The 26,839-nt window shown below is 52.0% G+C and overlaps 1 long non-coding RNA gene across 1 annotated transcript; it reads right to left on the bottom strand.

Annotated features, from left to right (window-relative positions):
* Positions 1 to 19,505: 19,505 nt before the first annotated feature.
* Positions 19,506 to 22,764, bottom strand: LOC106027747 (uncharacterized). The gene is made up of 4 exons (XR_001201325.2): positions 22,627 to 22,764; positions 22,306 to 22,359; positions 21,498 to 21,726; positions 19,506 to 21,122 (listed from the first exon to the last, which is right to left on the bottom strand). It is a non-coding gene; the product is annotated as an uncharacterized LOC106027747 (long non-coding RNA).
* Between the last annotated feature and the right edge of the window lie 4,075 nt (positions 22,765 to 26,839).

The raw sequence follows: 26,839 nt of genomic DNA, 5'->3' as shown, positions 1-26,839 counted from the left end.
GACTTGCTTTGCAAAAATCAGCAGCCCACGATTAAATCAAACGCAGAAGAAAAATTTCCTCGGCAACATGGCAATGTCACTTTTTTTTCCCCCACATTCTGGGGATGGAACCAAGGGCCTCATGCATGCTAAGCAAGTATTCTGTTACTGAGCTATGCATCTCTACCCATTTTTTGCCTTTTTTTTTTATTTTAAAGAGGATAAAACAGAATAAAACCGATCAAAACAAACCAGGGTAAGAGATACAGGACTTCAAAACATTACAGAATCAATGATAGTTACCATAATGCCTTTTGATGTCTTCAAAATAGCTGCAGATAACTTCAAACCTAGTAAAAATTAAATAGAACAGAATATAATAAAGCCATAAATACAAAACAATGAATGCAATAAAGGGCTTCAAAACAAGCCAATAGTAAATCCAAAATTGCTACAATAATATATTTTGCTATCTTTGAAATAGCTGCTCCTGCCATCAGATTTGACATAATCAGACAAAACAAAAGAGGATAAAACCCAGCCCAACAAAACTATTGAAACAATATAGGACTTCCAAAACAAGACCGTAGGGAATCAACAATGGCGGCAACCCTCAGAAGGAGATCCTCCCTAGATGTCACACTATGTACCACTATCCCCTGAACCTGTGATCTGAGCACTGGCCCTAGACCTGCAATGTTAGTGAAACACCAAAGCACCACAGGCGTCCAATTGCATATCACCTCTACAGCTATCATCACAGCCTGTGTTTCTCCAGACAAGCCTGTCACTTATAGCAGGAGATCGAGGAGGTTGATACTTCTTGTTTGTCAGCCTGAGCATCAGAAGGGGCTGGGGTCTGTCTGTTCCAGTCCACCGGCAGCCCACACATGGCACTGCTTCCCAAACTTGCTTGCTGGTGTGGCCTTGTTCTTTCTACCCCCAGATCGTGAAGGATGCTGACTCACACATGGGGGGAGGCTGGGGTCTGTCTGTTCCAGTCCGGTGGCGGCCCACACATGGCGCTGGTTCCCAACTGGGCTTGCTTGCTGGTTGTGGCATTGTTCTCTCTACCCCTGGTCTATAAATGGCCCTTACCCACTTTGTGGAAATTTTATTTTAAGACAGGGTCTCCTTAAGTTGCCCTGGCTGGCCTGGAACTTGTGATCCTCCTACCACGGCCTCTGGAGTAGCTGAGATTATAGGTGTGCCTCACAGTAAAGGTGTGATGTGTCCTCTACAGGAGGCTGCCCCTCTTGTAGGTGATAACATCTTGTGATTGCAGGCTCTTCCTCTTTGGGGCCCAGCTGTCAATGGGGTACCTCCTGGGTTGTGGGACTCAGAGCCTGGAGAACTGAACCTCAGGTGCAGAGATGCTGGGTCCCTTATTGGCCTTGTAGAATGCACCAACATTTGCTGGGCTGGGCTGGGCACCCATCTGACCTGAGTGCCAGCTCAATTTTCATGATAGACCCAGACTCCAGTGATGAGAGGGAGGAATCTGAGGGGCTGGGGCACAGGGGGATCTGCTCCCCAGTATGGGGCTCCATGGCCTGTGATGAGCCAGTTGAAGCCCCAAAGTTGAAGCTCCAAAGGTGCCCAAGGACAGCCTCTGCATTCAGTGGATTCCCTGAGGCCTGGAGCAATCTTGGGGGGTGGAGTAGCTGCCTGGGGCCGCAGGCTTGGGGACAGTACCCACAGAGCACTGGAAGACTCAGGCCCTCATCTGCCCAGCTGCTGAGATTGCCTCTACCTCCCCCTGGGCTGGATCACTACATCTGCCCTGCAACTGTCCTTGGCATGGGTTTTGGGTGGCGATGAGGTTGTGGAAACCCCAACCCTGCCCAGTACCTCCCTGTGTCACCCACCAGGAAGGGCCTGTATCCTAGCTCTCTGGTAGGCCCCTCACTTGCCCCACTTGGGCCTGGATGCTGGATCCCAGGAAATCCTCAGATGAGGCAGCGGCTGAGCCTTGCTGGGGCAAGGTGCCGGGCTCAACCCGGCCTGGGATCCGCTGTCCACGATGCGGTCCACGATGTCCCTGATGCTGGCTCTGCCTCAGAGTCTGATCAGCAAGGTCAAAACCACATAAAGGGGTCACAGGCTGCAGCCAGGATCCCCTAGTTTCTGGGCACTCTCTGCCTTTGTTTCCCCCACACCACACATAGCCTGTGAGGTGTTGGATATGAAGGCGCTGGAGACTGGGAAGGTTAAGTGAGCGCTGCCTGGCTTTACGGTTGGTGTTTCAGTGGTTTGTCTGAGCAGAGAGTAAGCCCTAAGGGTATTCAGTTTCTCTGCAGAATAGAGAAGGAAACTGAGGCATGGTGGGAATGGGACTGTTTCTCAAGGCACCAAGGCAGAGGGCACAGAAGGAGCCACATACCCACTACCTTCCTGGCCCTAAGGACCCCGGCTCACCAGGCAGGTCACTGGAGTGGTTACTTCTTGCTTAACTCGGAAATGATCCTCGGTCTGTCGTGACTGAGGTCCCCAGGCCCTGCCTACCAGGACCCTGCTGTCCGGCTGAAGTTCCCTCTGCTTTAATTAGCATGGAACCACCTGGTGTGCCCAGCTGCTGGAAGGCTGCTAATTAAAGCAGACGGGCACTGGCAGGGCAGGGTGGGGATGGCTGTGGGCACCGCCTGGCACAGGATGATGCTGGCCCTGATGCCAGGAGGGCAGGATGGGTCTACCCACCCAAGTTTAATAAACAGGGACACCTGTCATCGACCTCCCGAGAGGTTAAATCAGCGCTTGGGGCCTGTTTCCAGGATTTTTGGCTCTTATGCCAAGCCAGCCACTGCGAAAGTCCCCTGGGCTGGGCCAAGTCCTCATGGCCCTCTGACTCAGTTTCTTCCCAGACCCAGTAAGAGACACCAGGAGATCCCTCCAAAGTCCCCGGTCCCTCCCCAAATTCCAGACCCCTGACTGCCCTCCTCGGTCTCTGTCTTACCCAGCAGGCTCCTACCCTGCTTGTGCTGAACACTTACCGTGTGCTTAGGATGTAACCCCTGTGTGCTGCTTACCTACTGGATGCTGGTGACACTCACTCAGTATGTACCAGCCGTGTAAGGATTCACTCACTGCGCACTGAGCTCAACCACCGCACGCTGAGCTCACCCACTGCGCACAGCACACCTACTGGGTACTGGTGACACACACTAAGAGTACACATCTATTGTATGCTGAAACTACAGTAGAGACCAAGACAAACATGTCCCCACCCACGCCCTGCTGACCAGACACACAAGAGGTGACCAATGTCAGGGCAAGTGAGGGCTCACTGTCCAGAGGAATTTCATGGAAGCCACAGACATGGTTTCAAATTTTCCATAAGTCACAATAAAAAGCATTAGCAAGCAGGTGAAATTAATAAATATATGTTATTTAACCAGGTGTATCCAAAACACTGTTATGGTGTGATTACAGCCATTGGAGATATCACAGGTTCTGTGCACCTCGCCTGCAAAACTCGGGGTGTTTTACATCTGTAGCACCCCTGACCCAGGGGCTGAGCACTGGAGGGGAAGGTGGGCGGGCCCGGGGTCATACAAGGACCCTGGACTTCAGTCTGGCAGCACTGGGGAGCCACAGCGGGTTTTGGCAGGACAGGAACAGCATCGAACGTACCTTCAGAGCCACAGTGGGAGTTGTGGGGACTCAGAATTCTGAGGGGCAGCTGGGAGCGGTAGGCTCAGGTGACACAGAGAAGGAGGGCTCACAACTTGGTGTGTGCAGGAGGGGACGCTGGGCATGAGCAGTGGGAGTCACTGCTGTGGGGCTGGACGGGGTGACATCACAGGTCTGGGCTTAGAAAAGCTCCCTGGGGGTGAATTTTGGGGGCCTTGGGAGCCATTGAAGGTAGGCAGGAGGGACCTAGGAGGGAAGAGGGGCTAGCAGGCTGCAGATCCCATGGCCGGAAGTGTGGAGGGAAGGACAGGCTGGAGCTCGAGGGCCCCAGGGCTCCCAGCAGTGACCCAGCGGGATCTGTGCACGCTGCCCTTTCTGAGTCCTGCGAAGCCTGCACCGCCATCTCGCCCAAGCCTGCAGGTAATACTGTTGACTGGTAATTGTCCTGCTCCCCTTATCCCGTGTGTTAATAAATAATTTACCTGAATTATTCACATGGAAATTTCAACATTATTAAAAATTAACCAGCTTAAATGAGTCCATGGTAAATAGCTGGGTGGCTCTTCCTGAAGAGAGTGCTACAGATGGGCAGCATGCAGCTCCAAGGTCCCCCTGGCACGGGGAGGGGACAGTAGGCACAGGGCGGGGGAGCAGAGGGCAGCAGGGGGCCTGAGTGTCCACAAGGGCCCTGACCACACCCTCAAGGCAGCCCCCAGGGCAGTGTGGAGCCAGGAGAACTGTTCCCTTTGTCTCTCACAGGCTGATGGGCCTCAGGGAAGTGTCTGTGCCTCTCTGTGCCTTTGATACAATGGGACAGTCTTGCTCAGAGGACTGCAGGAAGGCCAAGCAAGGAGGGGAACCATACAGGATGGTGACCTGCCCATGGATGTCCTGGAGTCTGCCAGGTGTGGATACAGAGTGCTGAGTGGGGCATGTGCCACTTGCAATAACTGTGTTCCCAGGGGGCGGGGGGCTCAGTATCTCTCCCACAGACAGTGGCACACCCAGCAGCTGAGTCACAAAGTGGCCTGCTTTCAATTTTATTGAAGGATGCCTGACTCCAGGAGAACTTTCCAGCTATCTGAACTAGTCATTTTGATAAGCACTGTCTTCCCTACACAGAGGTGCTGGGCGACACAAATTTGGGTTGCATCATGGCTGGGGACAGGTAGTATGGAAGCTCTCTCGCTGTGGCTGCAGAGGCTGAACTCAGAGAGCACAGGCTGCCTGTCTTCTGCCACTTTGCATCATTATCATGGGGAGTCCCCAGTAGGGTGGACCTCAGATATGTCATCTTACCTTGGAGGTGACAAGGCTCAGAGAAAGGGAAGAGCAGGTCACCCTGCAAGGTGACAGAAAAGTTACAAGAGTATAATTAATCTTGAACACACATGCATCTAGATTGACAACAGTCATACATTGTTACATTTGCTTTAATTCTCTGTAGGATACTTCATTGTTATTTTTATCTTTAGGTTGAGTCATTTAAGAATAAGTCGAAGATATAATGACCCTTTGTTAACAAATGAATGGAAATTATTAGACATCCATCTACAAAAAAACCATTCATGAAAACTGATCCATGGCTCATGCTATATATAAGAATCAATTCAAGATGAATCACAGAATAAATCTGATCTCTAAATGAGAAAACTTCTAGAAGAAAATACAAGATAAAATCTTTGTAAGTTTGGGTGAGGGTATGATGTCAAGGTCATGACCCATAAAAGAAAATATCCATAAATTTTGACTCCATAAAAACTAAAATTTCTTCTCTTAGAAAAATGCAGTAAGAGAGTGAAATGATAAGCCACAAGCTAGAAGAAAATATTTATAAATCATGTGTCTGGTTTAGAAAGAAAAGCCTCGTATTGGAATACATAAATAACTCTCAGCACTGAACGGTAAGAAATATTTCAAAACAGTAGTTAATCAGACATTTCACCAAAGATATGCAGATGACAAATAATCCCACAGGGAGATGCCCAACGTTATCAGTCATTATGAAATATAAAACCTGCAGACACGACTATGTACCAATTGGAATGGTGTAATTAAAAAGATCAACTATGCCAAGTGTTGGCGAAAATCCTGGAAGAAATGCAACTCTTGTATATTGCTGGTAGGAGCAGGAAGTGGAATTATTGTTTGCATTACAGTCTAGCGGTTACCATCCAGCCTTACAATCCAGCCATTCCATTTTTAGGTATTTACTCAACAGAAAGAAAGGCATATATCTATGCAAAGACTAGTGACTCCCTGTGTCACAGGCACCAGGAGGTCAGTGTGGCCAGGGTGGGTCAGGTTAGCTTTGGTCACTGTCAGGAGTTGGGTCTCCCCAGTGTCCTCTCTGCGGAGGGAGAGACCCCATCCCTCTATAGTCAGGAATCCTCTATGTGTCCCGTTCGTCACCAACCATGGTTTTCATGTCCACTGGAGATTCCTGCTCTGATCAGCTGTTCCTCTCTGGTGGCCACAGGAGACTCCTCTAGCCCCACTGCCCTTCCTGCCCTTTACAGTTCCCTGGGAGGTCCCTTCCCTGCCTCCCCAGCTCTGAGCTGTCTGCCTTGGGTCATGTCAGCTGTGGATTCTTCACTTTGTGTCCTTCTGCATCGTTGTGGTCATTGGTCCTCTGGGCCCAGTTCTGACTCACTCTGACACCATCAGATGCCCTACTTCAAAGAAGCTTTGTACAAACCCGGCCTCGCCCCACCTCACCACAGATGGGACAGGGAGTGGATGAGGATGTGGCCAGCCTGGGTCAGGGTTAGGAGCTGGAGAAGTCTCAGGTTGGTCCCTGCCCAGTCCACATGCCCCATGCCAGTGGCCCCATCTCTGGAATTGACTGAATGCCTGAAACATGGTTATGGGTGCAGTGAGGGGCTCATGCACCCCATTTCCTAGTCCTACATGTCATCATTGCTTCAATCCTCAGACATTGGCCCCCAGGTATTGTGGGACCCAGGGACACAGTGGGAGCCATGGTCAGTAGCTCATCCTCCCGGTGCTTAGAGATAACGTCAGGACAAGGATGCTGTGCCCATGCCTGCTCTGGCCAGGGAGTGTAAGGACAATTGTCCCTGTCTCCCACCTTCTGGGTCACCAACAAGGGTGAACCAGATGGCAGGAGGAGAGCCATAAAGTCACAGAGCTCACCACCACAGGTGGTCACACACCTGTGCTAAGCCCAGAGCTGGGGCTTCACAGATTTGTCGCAGCCGCCACATCAAACCCAGACATACAAAGCGGGGGCCCAAGTCCAGGTCAAGGCTGGGGAGCACCAGAGTGGGAAGAATGGGGCTCAGGAGACTGTGAAGGGGCCCACAGCAACTTTCTGGGGTCAGAGGACAGTCCTGCCCCAACCTTGGCTACTAGAGACATTGCACAAGCTTGAGGTGCCACTTTAAAAGTTCAATGGGGTGGGGCTGGGGATTTAGCTCAGCAGCGTAAGAACATGCGTTGCAAGCAGGCGGTCGTGAGTTCAATTCCTGGTACCGATAAAAATGAAAAAAGACAAAAAAGAAAAAGAAAAAGAAAAAAAAAGTTCAATGGGGTGTAATTAACAACAAAAAGAAGCCAGGCGTGGTGGTGCACATGCCTGTAATCCCGGCACTTGGAGAATGAGGAAGGAGGATCACAGGTTTGAGCCCAGCTTGGCAACTTCATGATTTAGCCAGAGTCTCAAAATAAAAACTAAACAAAGAGCTAGGGTTGTAGCTCCGTGCAAAGTCCTCGGTTCCATCCCCAGTACTGACATAAACGAATTTTAAACAGCTGGGTGCTATGCTGCCTGCCTATAATCTCAGCTACTGGGAGGGGGAAGCAGAAATATTTCAAGTTTATGGACAATTTGAAGAGACCCTGTCTCAAAATAAAAAAAATAGAGAGGGCTGAGGCTTAGCTCAGTGGCCAGTGCTTGCCTAGGTTGCAGTAGGTCCTGTGTTCCATTTCTAGCATCAAAGGAAAAAGAAACAAATGGTTCATTTTCTTAAAGAGAAAAGAACCCCCAAAATACAATGATATAGAATTTCAAGACAATAGGAAACTGACAATGCTTAATGTATTGTGTGTTGTTATCTTTAAAGTAGTTGCTCAGATTATGATGTATAGATATGAATAACTGATCAAACAATATAAGCACAAAACCTTTTTCACACTTTTCAATGAATTAAAGACATTAGTAGTATGAACATCTTAGCTATCATATATATGATATATGTTAAAAAGGAAGGGAAATATACATATAAATATATAATATTTATATGATATATTTATATAATATAATAATATTTATAATGTATATCTATATATATCTATATCTATATCTATCTATCTATCTATCTATATATATATATATATATATATATATATTTTCCCTCCTTTTTTTCTCCTTTTATCCAGCCCAGTTGTTTTTTTTCTTTTGGGTAGTTTTCCTTTCATAGTATCTATTATAGATTTTGGATCTTACCTACTTTTTCAGTTTCTTACACTAGGGAGACAATACAATGTTGACACACGTGAGTTTGATTTATTTCACTTACCTGTATGGTCTCAAGTTGCATCCATTTACCTATAAAAGCCTCAATGTAGCCCTTCTTTACAGCTGAGTAGTATTCCATTATATAAAATTATTGTGTCTTTTTATGCATTGCTCAGTTGATGGGCATTTGGGTTGTTTCCAAGATCTAGCCATTACAAATTGTGCTGCCATAAACCTGGGTGTGCATACATATCGCTGTGGTCTGATGTTTCTAATTTTTCTAGGAAAATATCCAGAAGGGAATAGCTGGGTCAAATGGGACCTGTAACCCTAGTTTTTGGAATCTCCACACTGATTTCCACAGTGGTTGTACCAGTCTACACTCCCGCCAACAATGGAGAAGGGCTCCTTTTTCCCCACAACCCTACCAGCATTTGTTATTGGTTGATTTCTTGATGATAGCCATTCTTTCTGGGGTGAGATGGAATCTCAGTGTTACTGTAATTTGCATCTCTTGAATGACCAATGATGCTGAACACTTTTTCATGTATTTATTTGCCAGTTGTGTTTCTTCATCTGAGAAGTGTATATTCATCTCAGATGCCCATTTTTGGATTGGGTCTTTAAATTGGGGGGGGCTAATTTTTTCAATTCTTTATATGTTCTGAATAGAAGTTCTTTGTCTGAGGGACAGTCGACTAGGATTTTTTCCCACTCTGTGGACTTTCTTTTCACTCTCTTAGTGATTTCTTTTGATGCACAAAAATTTTTCAATGTGATGAGATCTCAGTTGTTGATTCTTTGAAATACTTGCCGTGCAGTCTGGTTCCTGTTCATGAAGTCTCTGCCTACCCCTAAGTCTTCAAGATTTCTACCTACTTTCTCTTCCAGTAGATTTAGGGTTTGTGTTTTAATATTTAGATCTTCGATCCATTTTGACTTTAGTGCACGGTGATAGATGTGGGTCTAGTTTTAGAATTTGGCATGTGGAAAGCCAGTTTTCCCAGCACCATTCATTCCAGAGGTTATCTTTGTTTCTGTGAACGTGTTTTGCCCCTTTGTCAAAGATAAGGTGACTAAGTGTGTTTGTAGTTGTGTCAACATCTTCTAATTTGTTCCATTGATCCTCAGGTCTTTTTCTTGACAGTACCATGCTGATTCTAGCACAGTAGCTTTGTAGTGTAATTTCATCTCAGGGATTGTGATGTCTCTGCCTATTTTGTCTTTGTTGCCCAGGATTGCCTTTGCCATTCTAGGTCTCTTTTGTTTCCAAATGAATTTTAGGATTATTTTCTCTAGAAATGGTTCATTTTAAGAATGCATTTTATCTGCTCACATTTACTAAATTCCAAATACTACGTTTGGCCACAGAACCACCCCGAACATCAGGGAGAGGCACTTCATTTTGTTTTAGTGCCTAAATCTTGGAAACCTACACGGCTTCACCTGCGGCACACTTCAGGTTGCCCATGGCACAAGCACTGGGCACCGTGTGGCTGGTGGCTGCATCATGCAGTGGGAGCTGTCTGTTCTGGCCTTCAGGGGCATCACACGGAGATGGAGGTGGACACAGCTCATCCGGCCATCTCTGTGGAATAACATTCCACTGCATATAAATTATACTTTAATGCAATTGATTAATTGCAGATTTAAATAAAATTGATTGATTTTGATTAATTAAGTAGAAGATTGATTGTCAAGGAAACCAGGCCTGCTTTCAGGGCTAAGTGGGCAGCCAGAGGCACAAAGTAGGCTGGGCACAGGCCCTCAAGGGGCTTCAAGAGGTGTTGTGCCCGCAGCTGCTGTCCCTGGGAGATGTGCACACAGATTTAATTAAATGGGTTGCCCACCCCCCTACCCCGCCTGAAGCAGGGGCCACAGAGTGTCTGCCTCTTAATAAAATCCTGGCCAAGGACGCCCTCCCAGCCACTCCCTGTCCTCCTGAAGTCACAGTTAGGCCCCTCAGAATGGGTTATTAAGGAGAGTAAGCCATTGAGTGTGTGGGAGGGTGGGGCTCCTCCTGGGAGAGACGTCTTGGCTCCTGGGCAATGGCCGAGAACCTGGTCATGATGACCAGAAGCAGTGGGAGACCAAAGCTGCGCCATTTAGCCAACAATTAGAGGGAGGGAATAGGTGGGATCATAACTCTCTAAGCACTGCCTGGAAATTCAGGTTATAAATGTAAGTGTTAGGTGTAGTGATGCATGCCTGTAATCCCAGCACTTGGGAGGCTGAGGCAGGAAGATTGCCATGAGTTCAAGGTCAGCATGGGTTACATAGGGAGACTCTGTCTCTGAAAATAAATAAATATGTTAATTAATAAAGTATGAGCTAGGGGATTTTTGGGTTCCTCTAGGAACCTCCCATTTGGTGGGGTTGAGCTGCTCTGCAGTCCACTCTGTTCCCCTTCAGATCATGCCTCAGGATACCCGTACCCGAGCCTCTCTTGCTTAGTCGTTGTTGGGTGGCTTAGTGTCTCTGACCAGGACTTGAAGCAGAGGAGTCTGGAGACTCTGCTGCTGTGACCCTTCTTCCCTGGAGTAAGATTGTCAGATGTGGTGGCACACGCCTGTGGTGGCACAGCAGTCTGGGAGGCAGAGGCAGGAGGATTGCAGGTTCAAGCCAGCCTGGGCTGCCTAGTGATTGTCTCAGAATCAAAAATTAAATGTGTCAGGAGCTCTGGAGATGTGGCTTAAAGCAAAGGCCCTGAGTTCAATCCCCAGCACTATGAAAGGAAGGAAGGAAGGAAGAAGAGGTGGCTTGAAAGACAGGTATTAGCATTCCTATTGCCAGACCCAACACCTGACACCCGCAATTTAAAGAAAGGCTTAATTGTGGCTCATGTTTTAAGAGGCTTCTGTCCATGGGCAGAAACATCACAACCACAAGACACCATCAAAAAGGTAAAAACACCCCACAAAATGGGAGGAGAGTTTTACAAAGCACATATCTGGGAAGAGACAAGTCTAATACCTAAGGAACTATTAACTCCGTGATAAAAGAATACATAGTCCAATCTTTCAAAGAACAAAGGGAGGTGCACTCAGTTCCTTCAGATCTCAGGGACCCCCCTGGTCTCTGGTCTCAGGGTACCTGTGGGTTGTATCTCCTTGTCTTGTCTGCCTTGTTGTAGGCTGAGACTCCAGATGGGGGTGCCACATCCAGTGAAGGGAGAAGATGGCCTTCTGGAGGACCGAGGACCCACGTTGCCACCTCTCCAAGGGGCCTGCCTCTCAGCCACCACTCTCCACGCCTCTCTGCCTGAAACTTGGGACAGTGAGTGCTTTCAGCTCTGAGAATGGCAGGAGGAGCCGGGAGCTATGGGAAGCTCTGTTCTGCCACTTCTGGGGGGCTCCAGTAGCGGGGTGGTGGCTGCCTGGCTCCCAGCTTGGCCCCTTGTTGACCGTAGAGTCCTGGGAGATTCCATCTCACTGTTCTCATCTACAAAATGGGAACCGTAACACTACCTGGAGGCCCTACAACATGGCTATGGGAGCTGCAGGCCTAGGTGGGGGGCACTGGGCAGCTCCAAGGGAGGTTACCCAAGAGACATCATGCAGCGGGCCTCAGGCCAACTCCGGAGAACTGAGACCATCGATGATGGGAGGGCTGCACGCTCCAGGCCCCTCCCGGGATGGCCAATTTCCCCTCTGAATTAGTCTGGATTTTAAAGCACAATTAAAGAGGTAATCAGGGTCAGAAGCCATTCAAACACAGTTTAGCACAAAATCCTAATGCAGGAATCACACAAATGGATATTGTCAATATAATGGATTCCCACCCCTGCATCCAGCAAAGGTGCATGGGGTGTGCGCTCAGGCTAATTCAGCCACCGGGCCGAGGCGGGCGGGCGGGCAGGCAGAGCTTCGCTGGGGCCTCTGCTCGCGTTCATTACCGGAGAGCTTGTAACACGTTTGAGAGAATTCATTAGGGAAAGAACACAGTAAAATTTGAAGTTATTTGTAAACCCGACGGGGAAAACACGCATCGTTTCTCGGAAGGAAGTGTGTCGATTCCAGATGGAGAAGCGTGGGGAGTGGGGTGGGGGAGCAGGCGGGGGGCCCGGAAGGTAGAGGCTGCAGGGGGTGGCAGGCATCTCCCAGAGGAGGGCCACTGGCCTGTCCTTAGCCTCTGTCTGCACCATATGCAACAGGAACCCAGAGAGGCCACCACTGCATAGCAGAGGGGGAGCTGGTGTGCAGGGGAGAGGAGGAGCAGGCCTCGTGTCAGTGTGGAGGGGACTCTGGGTCAGGGTGGGCCTCTGCACTGCAGGGAAGAGGGTGGAGGTCAGAGCCATGAGCCTGTCCCCTCCGCCCCTGGGCTTCCTAGCAACTGAAAATTCTGCTCAAAGCCTACATACATCCGGTACCCACCTGCCTCTGCTTTGCTGGCTCTTGGCTTTTTCCTGCCTCAGTTTCCCTATCCAGGTTTTCCTTTGCACCCCTGCCACCTTGCCCATGCTCCCAAGAGGCCAGCTGCTGGAGTCCCCCACACACCCGTCTCTTCTCCACTCCCAGGCACTCTCCAAGCCCACTCCAAGCTCACGTCTCCACACATGGCGGAGGTCCCATTGATCCTGGGGACTCCTGAATCTGCTGTCCATGAATCCAGACCTGTTATAGACTGCACACCTGGATGCACAGGGCAGGCCACTCTCAGCTGCTGGCTTTGTGCTGTGGCTTCCACTGCATCTCCTGTGAGAGATGTCAAGAGGTGACCCTGGGTGGGGTGCAAGGATAGAGCCGCTGCCCTGAATGCCATCTTCTTGTGTGCCAGCTGGGCAGGTGGCAGTCTTCCTCTCCTGCCAACTGAGCTCCGCACACTGGACTGGGTGTGGACAAGCACTTGTGACCTGAATGGGGACCTCGGATGCAGGAAGGTAGGGCAGGGATAGTGGGGGTACAGCTATAGTTCTGGAAGGTGGAACCTCCGAGTGTGGGAGATGAGGGGACAGCTGGGCATCCCCTGGGGAGCTCTCTGGCAGGCCTGGGGAGGGAGTCTCTGAGGGCGAAGAACATTTTCCCCACTAACTTGGGATAGAACAACCCTGGAGGGCCAGCAGGATCACAAACTGGGATGGTGCTTGGTGAAAAAACTGACTCTGGGGTCCACTCAATGACACCCCACATGGTGGAGGGGGCTCAGGCAGCAGAGACTGTCTCTCATGGGGATGCTGGCCCAGTGTCACAGGGGTCCAGGAGAGGCTGGCAGCCCCCCTTCTCAGGTAGAATGGCTGATCTGTATGTTCCTGTACCTGGGGTCACTCTAGGACCTGGAGTCGTCCAGCAGATAGAACAGTCAGACAGTGCCCTCTGTCCCCCTCCCCAAAGGGGCCCTTCTCCTTGGCTGACCGGTCCTCCTGAGCTGAGGGCAGCTGGTCATGGGAACCCGCCTCTGGAGCTGGGACAGCTGATGATGGCCTGGGAGGCGCCCGTCTCTTCCGCCAAGATAGAAGAAGGCAGATCAAAGCTTGGGGTTTATGATCCAAGCAGGTCAGCAGCTGGAACTACTGGGGTTGGACTTGGGGTGGGCACTGAGGTCTCAAGACTCCCTTTGTTCGTCAGGGACCAGCTGGGGGACAGAGGAGGGAGCTCAGAGCTTGCACTGGTGTGGGGCAAAGGGCCTCCTGGGTGCCAGTCGGGCTGGAGCTTTATCCTCTCAGCTGTCTTCGGAGTTACTTGACATTGGGAAACTGAGTCTGGGGCCAGACAACTTGACCAAAGCTACACAGCTGGAAAGTGGCTAAGCAGGGTCACACTCAGTCCTGGATGCCCCACCGAACTTCCCTGGCAGCCCCTCCAGCCCTGGGGGCTGGTGAGCATCAAGCTCCTTGCTCTGTGCCTGGTGCCCGCTGGCTCATCTTTGTGGACATGGAAAAAGAGACACAGGCCCGAGGGCCACTCTGCATCCTGAGCCCAGCTTGAGCAGAAAGCCCCTCTCCTCCAGGACTGAGGGGTGGTCTGGGACTGTCCTCACGGGCAGCCTATGGCCCACTTCAGACTGAGGCCCCGGCTGCCCTCCCCAGTGGTGTGAACACAAGTCGGTCTCCCTGGAGGACCTGGGACCCTCTCTGTACCTGGCCTTTGGCCTCAGGCCTCCCTGCCTCCCAGGGCTGCTGTGCCTCAGTGGACCTCAGGCCCCTTGCACTTGGCATTTGAGGCTCTGACAGTGCCCTGTGTCAGCTGCCAGGATAATCCCTACTTTGCCACTGGGGAAACTGAGGCCTGAGGCACACTAACCCCTCCTGGCTTGTCTCCCTCCCCTGTTGAGGCCGCTCACCCATGCCTTCTAAAGTGGTGGATTTTAATTAAGCCAGTTTGTAATTACCTAGCTGCATCTCCTTAATAAAACTCAGGGGAGTTTTCATTTTTTTGCCTTATTTAAAAATTTCATTGCTGCCTGCCAGGGTGGGGAGAGTCCTTGAAGAGTTGGCCCAGGGGCCTGGTCTTGGCTGCCCAAGGAGTCAGGCACTGGTGGCAGAGAGGGGCACAGGCAGCCCCTGTTCTAGGTCTCTGGCCAGCCTGCTTGTTACCTCCCCACATCCCCCATGGTGCCTACTACAACACCATGTCCCAGGCTGAATGCAGGGTCCTGGGTCCCCTCCTCCAGGGCCACAAGTCCTATCTGCCTCCTGGAGTGTGCTGAGAATTCCTGAACTGCTCATCTACTGTTTTTTCAGGGAAGACACAGCCTGTGCAAAGGCCCCAGGCTTCGGAGAAGCAGTGAGCGTGCCACTCTGTGAGGGGTATGGCCATATTTGACTGCACATGGGGCTGCCTGGAAAGGTGGCCTGGCCTGGGCATCCTGGGTATTCTGCTTCCCACACTCCCATGTGCTCATCCCACAAGGGTTTACTGAGGACCTACCATGTGCCAGGCTGATGTAGATACCCACTCAAGGCACTCACCAGACACAGGGCTGTGTGTGAAAATGGAATCTGTCACTGAATGAAGAAATCGGAAAAATGTCCGCGAACATTTCTGACTGCTTGTAAAACCTTGGCAGATTCCCAGAGGGCAACACTGAGCTGGGGCAGAGACCCCTGAGGTTGTGGGGTGGCAGGCGTGGTGTGTAGGTGGCACACAGAGCTCTCCTTGAGGTGCTAGGCAGGTAGCACTTTTGCCAAACCAGAGCCTCCTGGGCCCGATCCTAGGCATTCCTAGGGCCTAAGGCTAAAGCCACCCCTAGGCTTAGGTCACAAAGGCTGAGTGCAAGCCCAAAACCATGGAGCCGTGGCCGTGTACAATGCTCGGGAGACATCACAGCCCGAGGCAGGGACCTCTACCCTACTTGGCTCAGCCTGAAGCTGGGTATAGCTGGGGTGGGGACATCAGTCTTCCCGGGGACCCCAAAACCAGACAGACAGAAGAGGCTGCCCCATCTGGGACAGGAGGTCCTCAGGAGCTGGGAGGCACTAGTCATTACTCTGCCCATGTCCCTGGGACACTGTCCACCCGCGCCCCGGTGCTGACAGATTGACGTAGCAGGTTAATAAGTGCGTGCCTTTCTCCTAAAGGCTAATGAAATATTAATCAGCCTGGTGAGGTCAGCAGAAATCGCTTGGTGAAGGCAGAGTGAGCCACGTTTAATTAATTCTCCTGCGGAGGGTCTGGCGAGGCCCCCACCCTGTCACCCCCAGCCAGCTGCCCGCAATGTCCATTCCAGACCCATCAGGCCAAGTCCTCCATCCTGACCCTCCGGGCTCTTCCCTGGCCAGTGCCCCATGTGAGAGGCTGGAGAACCCCACTGCAGTAGGTGCTGCGGATGTGGCAGCAGGCACGGGCCGCTGGTGACACATGTGTCCTGGTCAGAGCTGGACAGGGCCGGAGGAATAGTACCAGCCTCTGCCTCTTCACCTACCATCTGGCTACAGTCAGAGAAGGACCTGCCTGCCCCTGTCACACTCAGCCAGGCCTGACCCGGAGTGGGGGTGGCCGGGCCTCACAGGAAATTCCCCACAGGAGATGGGGATGGGATGTTCAGGAGTGTAGCCAGGCAGGGGGTTCCCAGGTCACTGGGGAGGGGAAGTCTGGGCTCTGTGTGGGCAGGGGCTCCATGGCAGTTCTGCAAAGAATCAAAGCTGCCTTACTCAAGACTCTAGACTCACACACGAGGGCACAACACAGCCACTGATGGGGCCAGCTCCCTCGTCTGCGGAGGAGGAATGGCCAAATGGCTGTTCCAGGACTGCAGCATGACCCAGCCACAGTCTTCAGGGTAACCGTCAGGGCAGCATGAGGGGACCCTGTGGCTTGCCCCGAGGCAGGGGACAAGATGGGGCAGCCAACCCTCCAGTAACGGTCTCTTCAGGCTGGCTCTGGGCCTGCAGCCCTCCCTGGGGGCTCCGTCCAGATCTGGGTGCTGCAAACCTCCTGAGGCCTGGGAGGGAGGCAGTTCTGGGTCTCTGCTCTGGGTCCGTGTTAATTTTTTATTTATTTGAAAGCGGGACTGGACGCAGCTCCGAGTGAGTCTGGAGTAATTAGGAGTTCCTGCTGATGGATCGCACTGGAGGGGCCTGGGGATTATTTATTACCGAGTCACTTGCCGGAAAGGTTAGAGGCTGAGAAGTAATTATTTTTCCTTCCTCTCTGCACCCTCATTTTCTCTGTGTGCAGGGGATGTTTTGCAGGGGGAGCTGGTTGGAGGTCTAGGAGGCACTGGGGAGGGAGCCCGTGGTGGGGCCTATGTCAGGGAAATGTGGGGTTACAGGAAGCCTCCAAGGGGCCTACTGTACCCCCTCCTTTTTCTTTCCTAAACCATCTCTTTGTTCCTTCTCTATTTCACTGTTCCCTAGGAAGGGAACGGCTGGAGCTCACTGTGTGTGGGACTCTGAGGTACCTCATGGTATACAGCTGAAACTTCACCAAATACCAAGGGAAGATCAGCCCTAGCAACTGGCATAGTAGGTGCAAAGGCCCTGGGGTGCAGGTGAACTGTTGACTGCAGATCAAGGCAGTATGCAGGTTAGAGGAGGGCTGGACCAAGGTATGGCCAGAGGAGGCCATGCTTAAGACTCTGGGTTTTATTCTAGTGTTTTGAGAAGCCTTAGAGAAGAGCAGGGGTTACTCTTGACCTGGTCAGAGGGGCTCAAGGAAATGTAAGCCCTCACCCTGTCTTCTCTGACCTGTCCTAGGCTGGTGACACCTGGCACTCAACTCCTGCACCCTTCTCAGTCATGTGTGTCCCTCCAGAGAGCTTCCTGGAGGCAGCTGGTCACTCCCAGAGACAGAAGCCCTAGCCTGACTGGCTTTGACAGGACAGTTATGCTTCCCAGAGCATAACTGTCTGGAGCCGCTCTCTGGCTTCAGACATGGCTGGCTCTGAGGCTCCAATTTCACCTCAAGGGTGGCGTCAGGGATCTGATTTTACCAAGATGGTGGTTCTAACCTTAGGTCCAAACAATGAGCAAAGGTGTCCACTTCCAACCACTGTACAGCAGCAGGGGCTAGGTGTGTGCTACGCCTGAAACCACAATGTCAGATGAAGTATCAGCAGCAAGTGCTTCCAAAATACTGACTGCTGACAGGGAAGGACTGGGACCTGACAGAAATGAGGAGTCTGGCTGCTGGGGTGGGGGGCCCAGGCCACCTGTGGGGAGGAAGGAGCCAGAGGGTGCCTGATACAGGTTCCTGAGCAGAAGGGAGACGGCTGCTAAGAGTCTAGGGAGGCCAAGGTGGCTTGAATTTCAGAATAGAGTACACAAAAGGGGAAGGCGGTGAGGAAGGGGGAGAGAGAGAGAGAGAGAGAGAGAGAGAGAGAGAGAGCGCTCAGAGATCTGTAGAGCACTACTCGGTGTGTGAGGGCCTGGGGAAGAACTGCCTGAGAACACAAGCGAAGACACCCAGGGCTGACATGGGCCTGGGAGGGATCTGTCCCCTCACGGACTCATGGCTGGAAAAAGCCCCCTTTCACTGGGGGTTGGGAAGAATATTTGGCAAGAGCCAGAGCACACACAGCTCACACATATTACAGGAACACGAAAATACCCTGCCAGGAAAATGCCCTAGGGGGTGAAGTTCGCAGTGCCTGGCATCCAAAGTTATCATGTATTAAACTAGACAGAGAGACTGGATCCAGAATAAAAATACGTGGCCAATCGGAACCGACCAGAGTGACGCAGATGTGAGGAGGTGCCAATGTGACCGGAACGTGAGCTTGATAACTGTAACTGTTGGAAAATCTAAGTGGAGATGTGGGGGATAGACAGGAGATCTGAACTGAGCCTACAGGTATGAAAATTATGATGTCTTAAGCGCAAAATACACAAGATGGTATTAATGTCAGAAGAAGTTATCAGAACAATAACTTTTTTAAAAATGAGAAGAGTACCAGGGAGCTGTGGGGGTAACTTGGAGCAGCTAATAGATAGAGAAATAGAGTCCTTAAAGGAGAGAGGGGAGAAGAAAAATTTTTTGAAGAAATAATGACTGGAAATTTTACAAAATTTGATGAAACTATCAACTCTCAAATAAAGTCACTGAATCCCCAAGTTTAAGAAACACCAAAAGAAGTCCAATAAAGGGTGTGCTAGAATCAGATGACTTAGTACTTAATACAAAGGAGAAAGACACAGGCAAATAGAGAAAGTCAAGGATGACTACAGACTTCCCAGGGAAAATAAAGCAAGAAGATAAAAAGCAAGTACTAGGGCTGGGGATTTGGCTAAGCGGCATAAGTGCCTGCCTTGCAAGCAGGCAGTCGTGAGTTCGATCCCGGGTACCGAGAAAAAAAAAAAAAAGAAAGAAAAAGACAAAAAAAAAAGCAAATACTAGAAACCCCGGACCTTGAATTCTATACCCAGCAAAACTGTCTTTCATAAAAAAGAGAAGCAAAGATTCTCAGCCAGCAACAGCTGAGAGTTTGCCATTCCAGCAAAGGACTGCTGGAGGGGGCCTCTTGACCAGAAGGAAATGAAGGCGGAAGAAACATCAACTTGTACCACTAGTGAAGAGCAGGAAATGGTGACGATTGGAGGACATACAGACACAATGTTTCACTAAGTAAAATCTTCCTAAAACAGATGCTGTGACACACATTGTAATCCCAGCACTCTGGGAGGCAAAGGCAGGAGGATCACAAGTTTGAGCACATCCTCATCAAGGTAGTGACTTAGCAAGACTCTGCTTCAAAATTTAAAATTACCAAAGAAAAAGAAAAAGAAAAAGGGCTGGGATGTAGCTTAATGCAAAGGTCCTGGGGTCAATTGTCAGTACTGCAAAATAAATAAACAGAAAATCAAACAAACAAATGCATCTAGATAACAATTGATGACTTAAACAAAACAATTACGATGCATCATGATATTTACATCACTTGTTTGAGTAAAATTCATAGCAACAACAGCACAAGCCCCACGATAGGGGAAATACAATTATAGAAACTGTCCGTGAGGCGGTGCACAGGCAGTTTCCTGGCCTTGGTAATGCACTATTGTTTTGCAGGATGTTGCCACAGGCAAAGTGCGTGCCACAGTATTTCTTACACCTGCATGTGACTACGAGTAAATAAAAATCAAGGGTTTAATTATAAATTTTTCAATAAACCTAGAGAAAGAATATCCATGGTGTACAAAATATCTCAGTTTTTAATGAAGATAAGATCTCGGGCTTGGGGAGAGTGGGTGCATCTCGGGTCCCTCCTCTGTCCAACCCTCTGTGTCTCATATCAGGCACCACATGCCCAGGAAACAGGTGCAGCCTATCCGTGCCCTCTGTCCCCTGGAAATACAGTTAAAACACCTGGTCAGACAGGCATTTGGGGTCTACACAGGGTTACCCACATGGCACCACACATGGTCACGCAGCGGAGAGAAGGAAGCCTGTTAGTAGATGCCTCACGCTGGGCTATGTGCAGGGCCAACGTGTCCACAGGAAATGAGCCACGTTTCCCTGGGTGAAGGGCATGAGACGACTGGGCACCTAATCTCCTTTGGGAGAAAGGTTTGGGGCAGTGCACTGACCCCACAGCTCTGTGGATGCAAAGGTGCTCCTTGCAAATGGGTGGTGATTCACTCCATGTCATGTGACATTCACCTCTGTTGGAAAAAAGTGACAGGGAGGACTAAGCCAAACGAGGTGACATTTGGAAAGACTCATACCAGGTCAAGCAATGTGGAGTGCACCACAAGACATAGCTACTCGTATTTCTACCCTGCACTGATCCCTTCGATGTAGTTAGTGTCCAGGTTCGTATCTCCACAAAACCCCACCAGTGGGTGCCATTTTTATTCGAATTCAACAAATGACAGACAATGCGAATGTTTGCACTGAGGGCAAACAGCTTACAGAAGGTTGCGCAGGAGAGCTTGGACTCCAACCCAGGTTCCTGATTTAGGGTTCAGCTCTTCCTAGATAGTTGCCATAAAGCCGGATGTCTGTACCAGGAGGACAAGAGACACTCTGTGTGTGACCCTCAAATGCCCAAGGCTGAGGTGGAGCTCCTGGACTACCAGTGCTGGTCACCTGGAACATCGCTCAGGGCTGCCAGGGCATGGGGGTGGGGTTACAGAGCAGCTGTTTCCCCACAAGGGCAGAACTAGGTGCAGGGCGGCTCTCAGGGGAGCACCCAGTTCTGGCCATCTGGGTGGCGGCAGCACAGAGGCGCTTTGTGGTGGGAAGGGTCTGGGCTGCAGAGTGTTGGGCAGACCGCAGCCCTGTGAGAGCAGGTTTTCCCCACCCTCATCTCCCACTCCCAAGGCAGAGACCAGGACTCCCAGGGGTGAAGCCAGCTCCCCTGCAGAGCCAGGGCAGGTGCAGCCAGGCTGTGAGAGGTGTCTGTAGCTTCCCTGGGCCACCGTGTTCACGTTTGCTGGACAAGAGCACAGATGCCCCAGCTTCTGCTGGGAATCACATCCTCCTTACAGTCAGCTTATGATGTCAGCTTTAGCAGGACCTGATGGTAATTCCAGCACCCTGGGAGGCTGGACGAGGAGGGTGGCAAGTTCAAGCCGGGCCTAAGCAACTTAGCAACTTAGAATGAGGCTCTCAAACAAAAAAATTAAAAAAGAGTTGCGGATTTAATCCCCAGTATTGTTCTGCAAAACAACAACAACAACAAAATAAAAAACAAAAAAACCCACCACCAACAACAAAAAATTCAACCCCCCCAAACAAAACACGTTAGGGAGCTGTGTCAGTCCCCACCTAAAGCCCTGAAGACTTCCCATGACTCCAAATGCTGTCCATGTCTGCTGGACCCCCCCATTTAATCACCACCACCCGTGCACCCCACGTCCCTGCCCAGCCTCCAGTCTCCCATGTCCCTCCCGTGTGGGCCTGGGACACACTGCTCCACCCAGCATGCTCTTCTTTCCCTCCCTCTGGGCCCCCACTTCCTGGGAGTCCCCTGCCTGCCTCCAGGCCCACCTCCTCCTTGGGGACCCTCACTGCACAGTCCCTGTGCGAAATACCTGGCACATCCTTGGCAGGCCGCAGACCTGGCTTAGTCAGGGCCATGCAGACCCTGGACCCTGCTACCCCTGGCGACCACGAGAAGTAAAAGAGGGCACTGGGGTCAAGGGTGGGGCTTCAATCGCAGCAGCAGGCAGATGTGGAACAGCACTGTGTCTTGCTCTGAGGGTCCAGGCCCACCTGATGGCACCTGCCAGTGGTGGCATTGCATAGTCAGCTGGTGGGGCTCTGGGACAAGGGACAAACAGAGGGAATGGTCACATATCCAGAAGGGGCCAAGGGCTGCTGATAAAGACACCTGGCTCAACCAGGCTGCTCTGCCTCCCTGGCCTTGGTTTCCCGGTCTGTAAAATGGGCACAGTTGTGAACAGTGTGTCACACACTGTTGGGGCACTCTTGTTGGTGCAGCCCCTGCCCACAGGCCAACCCCCACCCGTGTCTAGCTCTGTGCATTAACCCTGTCTGCTGCCCCTTGCCAATGATTAAGGGACTCTTTGTCTATAAAGGATGCTGAGCCCAGGGAGGTGCAGCTCCTCCTGGTCCTGCACCTGTGCCCAGCAGCTGTCTATCTGTCTGTCTGTCAGACATGTGAGGAACAGCCTGCTTAGATGGACGGGTGGGCGACTGTGAGGCACACAGCTGTTTGCTGGGCCTTGTCATGAACCAAACACGGTGACTGTTTAACGATTGAACCACACTAATGAATATTGGGCCAGATATTTTCGAGGCTTGTTCCGACTGATTACGCAGAGAGCCGAGTACGTCTCCCAATTACCCAGGCAATTAGGCAACTAATTAAACACTTACCCTCCGCTTCATAAACAGGCACAGGCAGGCGGGAGTGGGAGCTGGCGCGGACGCCTGTGAAGCATTGGCTGTCAGGGAGACCCACGCGTGCATGCACAAACACACACACACACACACACACACATGCACAGGTGCTATGGTCCCACACATGCCGGGACCTCAGCTGCCCTAGGGCAGATGGGCTGGGGGACTGCGTCCAGGCAGGCCAAGGACTGCCCAGATCTCCTTGGGTCAGAGTCCAGCCTTCTCAGCCTGACTTTGGCTCCTACCCCAAGAAGCCCACCCAGCTTGTTCCACCCCCAAGGAGCTCAGCCTGCTGACCTCAGGCCCCGAGTGCTGCCTGCTGCCCCTGTGACTCCTTGTCTAGGCCACAAGCTTTGGCCACAGGGCTCACTCTGACTGCTCCAAGGCCGGACATCCAGGGCCCACTCCCAGCCAGAAGGTTCTGGAGAGATCTCTCTGATGAGTCTTCATGACAATTTTAGAACATGACTTCTGCCAGGCGTGGTAGTGCGCACCTACAATCCCAGCATGCTAGCAAACTGAGGTAAGAGGGCTGCAAATGCCAGCCTAGTCTGGACAACTTACAGACCTAGTGAGACTGTCTCAATTTGTGTTTTAAAGGGCTAGGAACATAAGTCATTGAGAAGGCTGCACATTGAGAAGGATTCAATCCCCTATACTGCAAAACAAAACAAAACAAAACAAAACTGGCTCCCATTAAACACAGTTTACCTTGCTTCGACACTCAGGGGTCCTGGCTGGCTGTGACAGATGCAGGCTGTGAGGCTAGGGAGGTGACACCCTGTGTCCCACCCAGGTCAGAGGGGCCCCTGTCTCCCCCATATACACTGCTGTTCAAAGTCCCAAGCCCAGCATACCGTGCATGCATATGTGCACACACATACACACTCAGGCACAGGACACTTTCGCACAAGCTCCTGCCCCGCAGGCATCTCCTGAGGTCTATGGAGTCCTTACCCACCAAGCCCAGCAGCCCTTCTCTCACGACCTCCTCCTCTACAAGGGCAGATCTTTGTTGCTCCTCACTCTGCCTGATTCCCTTCCCACCCACTCCCAAGACTGGGCATGGAGCCACACAAACACAAGTACATCATCATTGCTTGCTGGATGGAGCCCCTTAGCTGGTAAGAACGAGGCCTCCAGGGTCCAGTGCTGCTCAGCTCCTCACGGAGAAGAAACTGCCCAGGAGGCCAGGTGCATAGATTCCACCGCCAGCACCAAGGGCAAGGTTGGCAGCGGAGCCTGTGAGGACCACAAGTGCCGATGGGAAGGTGTAGGTGAGGTCAGGACCTGCAGTCAGGTGGCTTTAACTCAAAGGCTTGACCCGGAGACTGTGGCTTGCCCGCCAGCTCACAACCACATGGGTCAGTACCTCAAAACATGTCCCTTACACATATTTGTATTCTATATATGGCATTTGTGTTTATTCTATATACATAAACTATGCAGTGAAATCCATAATACATAATAATGAATAACAGACATAAAGAAAGACGCACTTTACATAGTAACCTACGTTCTCGGCAGTGGCTGTCACTGACGCAAGCATCTTCTCTTCCTGTCTTCATTTAGCAAGTGCTTACTGAGTATCTACTAAATGCCAGGACCCGTGCCAAGAGCACGCACAGCTAGGTACAGGGAGGGGTGCAGAGGGAACAGACCTTTCCAAAGCTGACACCTCAGCATCATGCAGAACTTTAGCTAGGGCCTCACTCTGGAGGAAGAGGAGCCCAGGAGCCTGCAGAGAGGTTAATGGAGTGGTTGAGTCTGAGCAGAGATCCAGGAGAGCTTCCCTGAGGGGAGGGGTTCCCTGAGGAAGTGAACCTGAGCAGGCACAAAAAGAGTATGTGTGAATTAAGAGATGAGAGCAAGGGAACAAGCCGAGTGGTTGCATGTGCAAAGGCCCTGTAGCAGGAGGGTAAGAGGAAGGACAGCCACAGAAGAGGAAGAGTCTCTGGAGGGAATGACTGGGGTCAGGGGCAGGCCTTAACACTATGGACCTTTCCTGGCTACCAACGGCTTAAGTGGCAGGTGTATTTTAAAGTTGTCCACTGCAGCATCTCCTGTCCCACGAGCTGTGCTGGAAGCTACTTTATACCTAACAACAGATAGACGTTTCCATCTGGAGGTGGGCCAGATTCAGTACCCTGACTGCTATGGACAGAACACAGCAAGGGAAGGCTCTGGACCCCAGGTAAACACCTGGTGTCACATGGGGAAGGACAGAGGCACCTACCACCAAGAGCTGAATTTCAAGACAGAGGACAACCCCCGGGCCTTGCCTGGTAACCCCCGGGCCTTGCCTGGTGCCTCCCGACACAGCTGCCCCAGCCCAGCAGGGCCAGCTTGCCCTGTACCTCTGGGGTTTCCTTGTCTTCCCAGCCACCCTGAGACCGGGCACATCCCAGGGCCCTGGTCAGGGCCACGACGCCCCAGGCCTCACCCCAGCTCCTGTGTACTCACCGGGCCCTGCCTCGAAGCTAGGAGGGAAGCCAAGCCAGACAAAAAGCCTCTGTTTGGGCCCAGCTGCACGAGGCCGATATTTATGGCGGGCCGGGAGTTTAAGAAAACAGAGGCCTTCCGTCCACGGGCGAGCGCGGCCGGCGGGGGAAGCAGGAGCTAATTAAATCTGCGCAGGCCGGGGCCACAGAGGCCGATTGTGCGGCGAGAGGATGTTAATGCGCATTTTAAATATTTATTGTAACTGAGGTAGGTTATGAAAACAGACATCCCTCCTTTCAACACTCCGAGCGTCAGATTTAGGGGCTTGTCTGCCTGCTGAGTGATTTCGCAGCAGCCGGCAGGGCCGGGAGCCCATCCATCACGGCCGCGAGAGGCCGGACGGTGAAAGATTAGCGGCCTGATTTATGGGTGTGAGCGGAGGGTGCAGCCACACACCTGTCTGGGCCCATGGGCAGCCGGGGTGCCCTGGCCCGGCCCTGCCGGCTGGGATGCTCAAGGACTCCGATGGCCAGGGACTACTATACTCTGTGTCAGTCACTGGGGCCCTCCAGGGCCAGGATGGCATTTCTAGATACCTTTCTAGGCCTCAGTTTTCTCCTCCAGAATATGGGAGCAGATCAGGTCCCAGGCAAGTTTGCTGGGCATTGGTGGCACTTTGGAGCGTGGACTATAGGCTGCTGGCTTTTGGAAGGAAAGCCTGGTATGCAGCGTGTGCCAATCCCATGATGCCAATGCTCTGCCCTGGTGAGACTGAGCTGCCGGGATGTTGGTTGCTGTGTGGATCCAGGCAGCGTGGGGCACAGCAGAAACACACAGGTCCCCCGCTAGGCAGGTCCTCTGGGCCAAGGGTCCAACTGGCACCTCTTTCCTTCTATGACATCCTGATCACTCACGTAGTGCAGGGAGGGTTGTGGTCCCTGAGGGAGAGCAGGGCACAGGGAGGCCAGGAGCAAGAGTGGTCAGGGAAAGGTGGGGCTGTGGGTCATGCCATCCTCAGTGGGAGCAGGTGTGGGTGTCTCCTGCAGCTGGGGCAGCTGGATCCTAGAGGGTTGGTGTGCTGAGGCCCTGGCTAGCAGGTGACCGATCTGCTGTAGAGAGGAGAGGGCCACACCTTGCAACTGGGCCACACCTCAGGAGGGTCTCTGGACACGCACCCAGCCTCCTGCTTCACCTAGCATTTGCTCAGCTGAGCAGCCCTGGGGCATCCTGGGGCCCCGGCGTCCACTCTGTCTTCTCCTCACTGCCTTTCCTAACTTGCCCCAGCCCACATAGGTCCTCCTGAATTGATCTCTAACCTGGGGCTCCCCACCTTCTTCCCTCCTGCCCAGCAACTGGGCATCCTCTTTCCCTCTGGGGCCAGGGCCTCTGCCACCCTGCCCCTCTCTGTTCCCGCAGTCTCTCACCATCCACCCCCCCCCGCCCCCCGCAGGGCTCTGAGAGCCCCTCTCTGAGTGCTCCTATGCACCCTTATGGCCTCACCAACATCCCTTTTGCATGTTTCTCTTAGAACCCAGGGGTCCATCTGCTCGGGGTGGGGGGCAGGATGCTGATGCCCCATGGCTGGCCAGGGTGGAGCTGGCTTTCAGTCCTGGCTCCGAAGCAGACAGGCGCACGTGCCGCCCTGCCCAGCAAGCTCGTTAGCGTGGGGGGAGGGAGCCAGTGCAGACTGTGGGTCGATGGTGATGGGGCTGCCTGGCGTGGGTGGCCCCCTGCCTACAGGATCAATTGTCCTGCATCCCAGGCCCTGAGGAGCCAGAGCAGACACCCTGTGGAGGCCCCATGGGGCTCTCAGGATGGGGCAGGGAAGAGCCTTGTGCACCACAGGCTGGTGCCATGCTCAGGGCCCCCACGCCAGCTCTGGAGCAGATGAGGCAGGACTGTGTCCCCAAGTTAAAGACCACACAGAGGGCCAGGCCTGAGAGATTGCAGGTTTGTCTCTGGGGGCCAGGTGGGCCTGGTGAGATCAGAGCAGGCCTCTGGGCTCCTCCTAGCCTGAGAGGGGCCCAGTCAAGAGCAGGGGCTGCTGACCCACATGGAGACCTACCTG

Source organism: Cavia porcellus, unplaced genomic scaffold (genome assembly GCF_034190915.1).
Source record: "Cavia porcellus strain 051 isolate PalLab524CR breed Dunkin Hartley unplaced genomic scaffold, mCavPor4.1 scaffold_23, whole genome shotgun sequence".
In the NCBI taxonomy this organism is placed as follows: Eukaryota; Metazoa; Chordata; class Mammalia; order Rodentia; family Caviidae; genus Cavia; species Cavia porcellus.
The sequence above is the reverse complement of the archived record's forward strand: the minus strand, read 5'-3'. Positions and strand labels throughout refer to the sequence as shown.